The sequence below is a fragment of the Crocuta crocuta genome, unplaced genomic scaffold (assembly GCF_008692635.1).
Source record: "Crocuta crocuta isolate KB4526 unplaced genomic scaffold, BGI_CrCroc_1.0 scaffold246, whole genome shotgun sequence".
Classification (NCBI taxonomy): Eukaryota; Metazoa; Chordata; class Mammalia; order Carnivora; family Hyaenidae; genus Crocuta; species Crocuta crocuta.
In genome coordinates, this window is record NW_027531902.1 from 3676403 (window position 1) to 3686133 (window position 9731).

The 9731-nt window shown below is 40.9% G+C and overlaps 1 pseudogene; it reads left to right on the forward strand.

Moving 5' to 3' along the window:
• The first annotated feature begins 894 nt into the window (after nt 1-894).
• Nucleotides 895-2142, forward strand: LOC144239963 (glyceraldehyde-3-phosphate dehydrogenase-like; annotated as a pseudogene).
• Nucleotides 2143-9731: the final 7589 nt, after the last annotated feature.

The following is a 9731-nucleotide window of genomic DNA, read 5'->3' on the forward strand; positions in this document are numbered from 1 at the left end:
AACAATGTAATTTTGCTTCTCTGGACAGGAGATTGGGCCTGTTAACCACAGCCATTTTAACACCTACTGAGTGAGACTCAAAATACCTACTGCTGAATCATTTAGGAGGCATCCAGCAGCATAAACAGAGCACCCAATTAAAAGAGGCTTAAACAGTGAAGACATTCATTTTTTCACATAACAAGAAATCTGGCCGAGGGAATTCCAGAGCTGCCTCATTCAGAAGTTCAACAATGGCAGATTCTGGCTCAGTCTCCCTGATTCCCTCATGACTTTTTCTTCATGGTGACAGAGTGACGGTTGCTGTTCCCAGCACCATATCCTCACGTGAGCTTATTGAAGGCACGAAGCATGAAGAACTTTCCGCATTGCTTACTCTTGTACTTTCTCTCTCTTGCTTGCAGGCTGCCTCTCCTGTTCTTAATCAGGGAGGAAAATCATTCCCAGAACCCCCAGAAGATTTCTTCCCCAGATGCAATTGGTCTGAAGTGTGTTATATGCCCACCTCCAAACCAATCACTAGCAAGGGGAAAAGGAATTATCATGTTTGTCTTCACCCATCACAGTTCATCCTCAGAAGGAGGTGGTGAAATAGGGTTGCATATTCCTTGTTTGTGTGAAATTCAGTTTTAACTGGATGTGTTTATAATTTTCTCTGAGATTCTGGCAATGCTGCTTGGTGATACCTTCCTCATTCCTGAGTCTGTTGCCAGACCATACTTAACAAAATCAGCGTTTCATTAGCAAGAATAAGACAGTAGTGCCTAAAAGTGGTAATCAACCATCTGTCTCTTTGCTTTACAAGATTTACTTTAACTTCTGTTCAAGAAAGTCCTGGCTCCTTTCCACTCTTTGCCCCTCCCTGTTTGACAATAGCTGTGTCCCTGAGACATGATGGTGAAAGCCCAACTAAATGACTTTGACTATGTTGGGTGCCCGGTCACCAAGGCTGCTTTTAACTCTGGCAAAGTAAATATTGTCTCTATCAATAACGACTTCATTGACCTCAACTACATGATCTACTTGGTCCAGTATGATTCCACCCATGGAAAGTTCAATGGCACAGTCCAGGCTGAGAAAGAGAAACTTGTCATTGATGGAAAGCCTATCTCAGTCTTCCTGGAGTGAAATCTCACTAACATCGAGTGGAGTGAGGTTGGTGCTGAATTTATTGTAGAGCCCACTGGCATCTTCACTACCCTGAAGAAGGCTGGGGCTCACTTGAAGGGTGGAGCCAAAACGGTCATCATCTCTGCCTCTTCTGTTGATGCCCCCATGTCTGTGATGGGCATGAACCAAGAAACAGAAGTATAGTAACTTTCTCAAGATTGTCAGCAATGCCTCTTGCACCACTAACTGCTTGAGATCCTGGCCAAGGTCATCCATAACAACTTTGGTATTGTGGAGGAAATCATGACCACAGTACATGCCATTATTGCCACCCAGAAAACCATAGATGGCCCCTCTGAGAAGCTATGTCATGGCCAAGAAGATGGCCAGAACATCAACCCTGCTTCTACTAGTATTGCCAAGGATGTGAGCAAGATCATCCCTGAGCTAAATGGGAAACTCACTGGTGTGACTTCCTGTATCCTCACCCACAATGTATCAGTCATGGACTTGATCTACCATTTGAAGAAAGCTGCCAAATATGACAACATCAAGAAGATGGTGAAGCAGGCATCAGAGGGCCCTCTCAAGTACATCCTGGGCTACACTAAGGACCAAACTCCTGCAGATTTAACAGTGACACCCACTCTTCCACTTTTTTTTAAATGTGGTTTTCAAATTTTTTTAATGTTTATTTATTTTTGAAAGAGAGAGAGAGATTGAGCATAAGTGGAGGAGGGGCAGAGAGAGAGGGAGACATAGAATCTGAAGCAGGCTGCAGGCTCTGAGCTGTCAGTACAGAGCCCAATGTGGGGCCCGAACTCACAAATGGTGAGATCATGACCTGAGCCCAAGTGGGATACTTAACCGACTGAGTCACCCAGGTGCCCCTCCCACTCTTGCACTTTTGATGCTGGGGCTGGCATTGCCCTCAATGACTATTTTGTCAAGTTTATTTCCTTTGATGAAAATTAATCTGTATATAGCAATTGGGTGATGGACCTTATGGTCCACCTGGACTCCAAGGAATAAGAGCCATTGGAACACCAGCCCCAGGGAGAGCAAGAGAGAGGCCCTCAGCTGCTGGGGTGTCCTTGCCCTACATGGGTCTCTCGACCTACTGAAATGTCTCTCTTGCCCTCAACACAGTTTCCATCCCAAACCCCCTGAAGAAGGGGAGGCATTTAGGGAGCCCTACCTTGTCATTTACCACAAAGTACCCTATACACCCTCACACATAAAAAAGAAAGTCCTGGTTTTCATGGCCCAGCATTTCCACATAAACACAAAAGTATTGTTTCATGGCCCAGTATTTATTTCCACATAAACTCAGTTCTGACTGTCGGTCTGTCTGTCTCTCTTTCTGTGTATTGGTGGTGTGCTGGAGTGAGATACGAGATCATAGTTTTATAGTATTACAGAATAAAATCTAAATCTTTAGGGTCAGCTGGCAAAGATGAACGGTGACAGAGTAAGATGTGTGTAGAGCATGTTACAACCTGCAATTTACATCTGGGGCATCCAGAGTTCTAAAAGCCACTACCTAGTGTGCTTTAGTTTTGCTGTGGGGCATCTAAAGCAGAGGGAGGCAACAGCCCAGCTGCTTCCTGAGAACTCGGAGTTTTCTTGATGTGGAAGATTTGAGTATTACTGCCTTTACAAAGACTACTTGGGACTGACGATCACAGTGGCATAGAAATGAGAGAGAATGGGACTGCTTCCTTTGGGAGTTGGGACTATTTCAACACAACTTTTACGCATTTATGGGAGGGGATGATTATGACATAAGTAATGAAAAGGCATTTCTGGGTCCTGATTTGAGTGTGATTCCCGGGATGTTACTCATAGGCATACACAGACCTACAACTTCTTTGCTGAGTCACCAGCTTACCTCTGTTAGGGGGCTGCCCCGGATCCCACAGGCCCATAGAAAACTGTCGGTTTGTCAGACTCTCATGAACTCTGGCACATAGCCTAGGCAGCTGTTGGAAATCCTGGCTGACAGACCGGAAATCGTGAGGCAACTCTTTTTAGCGTGTCCCCTCTGGGAGACAAAAATCAAATGGCTTACATGGATATACTTACTGGGATCATATCTGCTAAACTCCTATATTTTCTGAGGTTGGCTAGTGGTAAACTTTATACATATTCATGAGAAAATAGTATCCATTTCCTAAGCTGTATTTATGTTATAGACTTGATTAAAGAAGATCTGTGTCAGTTAACAGGAAAGATTGAATATGCATTTATCTGTTCCCTCCCAAATCCCCACTGTAATAGCAGCAAAGAGATAAAAAGCCCATAAACCCATAGGGCTAAAGAGGAGAGGAGAGGACCAGAGTTAAGAAATGTTAACACAGGGCCTCCTGGGTAGCTCAGTCGGTTTAGCATCTGACTCTTGATCTCAGCTCAGGTCATGATCTCACTGTTCCTGAGCTCAAGCTCCACATTAGGCTCTCCATTGATGGCCTGGAGCTTGCTTGGGATTCTGTTTCTCCTCTCTGCCCCTCCCCTGCTTGTGCACATTCTCTCTCTCTCTCTCTCTCTCAATCTCTCTCTCTCTCTCAAAATAAATAAATAAATAAGTTATTAAAAGAAAAAAAGAAATGTCAACATAACTCTGGAAAATGAAAGCTGATGGAGGAGTCATATAACTGATTTAGGAGAATGGAGAAGCTTAAGCCTAAGGGTGCTCATGGGAGGGGTGGTGCAGGTAGAGGTGCAGAGTGGAGGGCACACCAATAAAGAGAAAGCTAATTGGCCCAGAAGAATACAGCAAAGGGTCAGGAACTGAAAGTACAGTGTATCTCTGGCAACCACTGATTGGTTCTTGTCCTCACACTTTTGCCTTTCCAGGATGTTACATAAATGGAATCATACAGTATGTAAATTTTTTCTAAGTTTTAAAACATTTATTGAGGTGCCTGGGTGGCTCAGTTGGTTAAGCATCTGGCTTTGGCTCAGGTCATGATCTCATGGTTAGTGGGTTTGAGCCCCCCATTGGGCTCTGTGCTGACAGCTAGTTCAGAGCTTGGAGCCTGTCTTCGGATTCTGTGTCTCCCTCTCTCTCTGCCCCTCCCCTGCTCATGCTGTCTCTATCTCTCTCTCAAAAATAAATAAAACATTAAAAAATTAAAAGTAAATAAAACATTTAAAAATTTCTTAAAAACCCATTTGTTTATTTTTGAGAGACAGATTGAGACCGAGTGTAAGTGGGGGAGGGGCAGAAAGAGGAAGGACACAGAATCTGAAGCAGGCTCCAGGCTCTGAGCTGTCAGCACAAAGCCCACCACGGGGCTTAAACCCACTGACCACAAGATCATAATCTGAGCCAAAGTTGGATACTTAATCAGCTGAACCATCAGGTGCTCCTGTAAGTGTTTGAATCTGGCTTCTTTCATGTAGCATAATGCATTTGATGCATTATTGTAATATCAATGCCATTTTCCTAATGGCTAACTAGTGATCCATTTTATAGGTGTGCCACAATGTTTTGGACTGTTTCCAGGCTTTGGTGATTACAAACAATGCTACTGTCAACATTTGTGTAGTGGTTTTCAGTTATTCTGTAAATATAGGCTTTTATTTCACCTGGGCAAATAACACGGGGTGAGATCTCCAGGTTCTGTGATATGTGTATGTTTAAGTTTGTAAGAAACTTTCAAACTGTGGTGAACTATTGTACACCCACGTCAGCAATGTATGAGAGTTTGGGTTTCTCCACATTCTTGGCAACACTCTGTATTGTCATGTGTGTTTTGTTTCTTTATTTTTTTTTAAATTTTAGCCATTCTAACAGATATGTGGTGGCATCTTAGTGTGTGTGTGTGTGTGTGTGTGTGTTTAAGCATAGAATTCGATGGTTTTTAGTATATTCTCAAAGTTGTGCAACCACTACCACTATCTTATTCTAGAACATTTCCATCAGTCCCTGCCTGGACTGAATTGACCCACAAATTCATGTTGAAGTCCTCCTTCTCAATTTGAAGGTATTTGGAGCTGAGATCTTTGGGGGGTAATTAGAGATAGATGAGGTTATGAGGGTGAGGTCCCCCTGATGGGGTTCGTGCACTTATAAGAAGAGGTAGAGACGACTCTCTCTCCATATGCACACACTAAGAACCTCAAAATAAACCTACTTTGCCCACACCTAGATCTTAGACTTCCCAGCCTCTAGAAGAATGAAAAATAAGTTTCGGTTGTTTAGGCCTCCCAGTCTACAGTATTTTGTTACGACAGCTGTAGTTGATTATTTTTTTTACCATCCTCCCCTCTGGTAACCGTCAATTTGTTCTCCATAATTAAAAGTCTGTTTTGGGGTTTCTTTCCTTTTTTCTTTATTCATTTGCTTTTCTTTCTTATATTCCACATTTGAGTGAAATCATATGGGATTTGTCTTTCTCTGATTGATTTCACTTAGCATTATACTCTCTAGCTCCATCCATGTTGTCACAAATGGCGAGATTTCATTATTTTTTTATGGCTAAGTAACATTTCATTGTATGTCTATGCCACATCTTCTTAACTCATTTATCTGTGGGTGGACTTTTGCACTGCTTCCATAATACAACTATTGTAAATAATGCTGCAATAAACATAGGGGTGCATATATTTTATGAATTAGTGTTTTCATAATTCTTTGAGTAAATACCCATTTGTGATGTTGAGCATCTTTTCCTGTGTCTGTTGATTATTTGTATGTCTTCTTTACAGAAATATCTGTTCGTGTCTTCTGCCTATTTTTAATTGATTTGTTTGTGTGTGTTATGACTTGTATAAGTTCCTTATGTATTTTAGATACTAACTTTTTATTGGATATTTCATTTGAAAATATCTTTTCCCGCTCACCAGGTTGTCTTTTAGTTTTGTTGATTATTTCCTTGTGCAGAAGCTTTTTATTTTTATTTTTTTCCAAGAAAGAGAGCAGAGGAGGAGGGCAGAGGGAGAGAAAGAGAATCTTAAGCAGGCTCGACACTCAGCATCAAACCCAATGTGGGGACTCGATCCCATGACCCTGGGATCATGACCCGAGCCAAAATCATTGTTGGGTGCTCAACCAACTGAGCCACCCAGGCACCCCAGAAGCTTTTTATTTTGATGTAGTCCCAATGGTTTATTTTTGCTTTTGTTTCTCTTGTATCAGGAGACATATCTAGAAAAATATTGCTATTGCCAATGTCAAAGAAATTACTGTCTTGGGGCGCCTGGGTGGCTTAGTCGGTTAAGCGTCCGACTTTCACTTAGGTCATGATCTCGCGGTTCGTGGGTTCGGGCCCCGTGTCGGGCTCTGTGCTGACTGCCAGCTCAGAGCCTGGAGCCTGTTTCAGTCTGTGACTCCCTCTCTCTCTGACCCTCCCCTGCTCACGCTGTCTCTCTCTCTCTCCTAGAAATAAATAAAAAACATTAAAAAAAAAAAGAAATTACTGTCTGTACTCTCTTCTAAAATTTTTATAGTTCCAAATTTTTGCCCATTTAAAAAATTGATTTTCTTATAATTGCATTCTGAGAGTTCCTTATGTATGCTGGATGCAAGTCCTTTGTCTATGTGATTTTTTAATTTTTTCTTCCCATCTCCGAATTATCTTTTCATTCTCTCTCTTTTTAAAAAATATTTATTTCTGGGAGAGGAATAAAGCGAGAAGGGCAGAGGATCTGAAGTGGGCTCTGCACTGAGAGGGTGAGCAGTGAGCCTGATATGGGGCTCAAACTCACAAACTGTGAGATCATGACCTGAGCTGAACTCAGACACTCAACCGACTGAGCCACTCAGGCACCCCTGAATTGTCTTTTCATTCTCTTAAGAGTATTCTTCACAGGGGCACCTGGGTGGCTCAGTCAATTGAGCATCCAACTCTTGATTTAAGCTTATGTCATAATTCCAGGATCATGGGATTGAGCCCCACATCAGGCTCTACATTAGGCATGGAGCCTGCCTAAAATCCTCTCTGTCCCTCTCTCTCTCTCTCTCTCTCCCTCTCTCTCTGCCCCCTACCCTCACTCATGCCTTGCCTTCAGTCGCTCTCTCTCTCTCTCTCAAATACAAAAATAAGAGAAAAAAAAGTCAAAGAATTTGGAACCTTATATTTAAAAAAGAGTATTCTTCACAGAGTTAGTTTTAAGTCTTGATGAAATCCCATCTATCAAGTTTTTTTTCTATAGTGTCTTTGGTGTCATTTCTTAGAACTCTTTGCCTAAGTCCAGGTTACAAAGATCACCTACTGTGTTTTCTTTTAAAGTTTTTATACTTTTAGATTTCATATTTAAATTTCTGATCCATTTTGAGTTAAATTTGTATAAAATGTGAAGTATGGATGGTGGCTTATTTTGCTTTGCAAACGGATGTCAAGTTATTCCACCACAATTTGTTCAAAAGATAACCATTTCTCCATTGAATTGCCTTTGCACTTCTGTCAAAAATCAATTGTGTGGGTCTATTTTTGGATTCTGTGTCCTGTTTCATTGACCCATGTGCCTATCCTTTAACTTAATACCACACTGGTTCTGGTTCTGATATTAAGGTAACTGCATTTGGACTGAAAGTTTGTTGCCCTCAAAATGCATATGTTGAAATACTAACCCTCAATGTGGTGGTATTAGGAGGTAGGGACTTTGGGGGGTAATTAAGTCATGAAGGTGAAGACTTCTTGAATGATATTAGGGCCCTTAAATCCCAAAGAGCTCTCTTGCACTCTTTCTACCATATGAGGACAGAATGAGAAGATGGCAGTCTATAGCCCAGAAGAAGGCCTTCACCAGAATTCTAACCATGCTGACACCTTGATCTTGGACTTACTGCCTCAAAAACTGTGAGAAGTAAATTTCTGTTCTTTACAAGCCACCCAGTTTATGCTATTTCATTACAGCAGCCTGACCTGAGGCAGAAATAATGGTCTCATAAATGGCTTGGGATGTGCTTCCTTCTCTTCTATTTTCTGGAAGAGATTATGTTGAATTGGTATTATTTCTTACTTAAATATTTGGTAGAATTTGCTAGTAAAACCACCTGAGGCTGGAGTTTTCTTTATTGGAAGGCTTTCCACAGTGAATTCAATTTCTTTGATAGATGTGGGACTATTTAGCTTATCTGTTTCTTCTTGAACAGGTTTTGGTAATTTGTATCTTTTAACAAATCAGTCCATTTCATCTAAGTCATCGAATTTATAGGCATTGAGGGTTTGTTTGTTTTTATTTATTTATTTTGTAGTATTCTCTGATACACTAATGTCTGTAGGATGTGTAGGGTCTGTAGTGATATTTCTCTTTTTATTTCTATATGGATAATTTGTGTCTTCTTTTTTCAGTCTGGCTAGAGTTTCATCAATGTTATTATTCTTCCCAAAGAACTAGCTTTTAATTTTATTGATTTTCCTCTGTTGTCTTCTTGTTTTCAACTGTATTGATTTCTGCTCTTATCTTTATTTTCTTTTGCATACTTTCAGTTAAACTTGCTCTTTTTTTAAAGTTTATTTATTTGTTTTTGAGAGAGACAGAGACAGCATGAGTGGGGGAGGGACAGAGAGAGAGGAGAGAGAGAGAGAGAAATCCCAAGCAGACTCTGCACTGCCAGGGCAGAACCTGATGCAGGGCTCCCAATCATGAAGCCATGAGATCATGACCTGAACCAAAACCAAGAGTCAGATGCTCAACTGACTGAACCACCCAGGTTCCCCGAATTTGCTCTTATTTTTAATTTTTAAAAAAATTCTTAAGGTGGGAGCTTAGATGATTTTAGATCATTTTTTCTTTTTTTTTTCTTTAACGTTTTATTTATTTCTGAGAGAGAGAGAGAGAGAGACAGCATGAGCAGGGGAGGGTCAGAGAGAGGGAGACACAGAATCTGAAACAGGCTCCGGGCTCTGAGCTAGCTGTCGGCACAGAGCCGGACACGGGACTCGAACCCACGAACCATGAGATCATGACCTGAGCTAAAGATAGACACTCAACTGACTGAGCCACCCAGGCGCCCCTAGATCATTTTTTCTAATAAAAGTTTTCATGCTATAAATTTCCCTCTAAGCACGGCTTTATCTGCATTTCACAGGTTTAAAATTTTTTTTAAATGTTTTTATTTATTTTTGAGAGAGAAAGAGAGTGCACAAGTGGGGAGGGGGCAGACAGGGGGATAGGGGATCTGAAATGGGTTCGGCATTGACAGCAAAGAGCCCAATGCAGCACTTGAACCCATGAACTGCAAGATCATGACCTCAGCCAAAGTTGGATGCTCAACCAACTGAGCCACCCAGGCCATTTCACAAGTTTTAATATGTTGTATTTTCATTTTAATTTAATTCAAATATTTCCTCTAATTTCACTGAAGAGTTTTTCCTTGAAACACAGGTTATTTAGAAGTTATCCGATTATTAGGAAATTATCCAGATATTTTTCTGTTATTGTTTTTCATCAAATTCTGTTGAGTTCATAAAATATACTTTGTGTGATTTTAATTTTTAATAATTTGTAAAGATTTATTTTATGGCCTAGAATATGGTCTCCCTTATCGGAGTGAAAGTTTCATGTGCACTTGAAAAGAAAGACTTCTTACTGTTGTTGTGTGGATTGTTCTATAAAATGTCAATTCCATCGAGTTGGTTAATAGGGTTGTTCAGAGCTTCTTTGTGCTT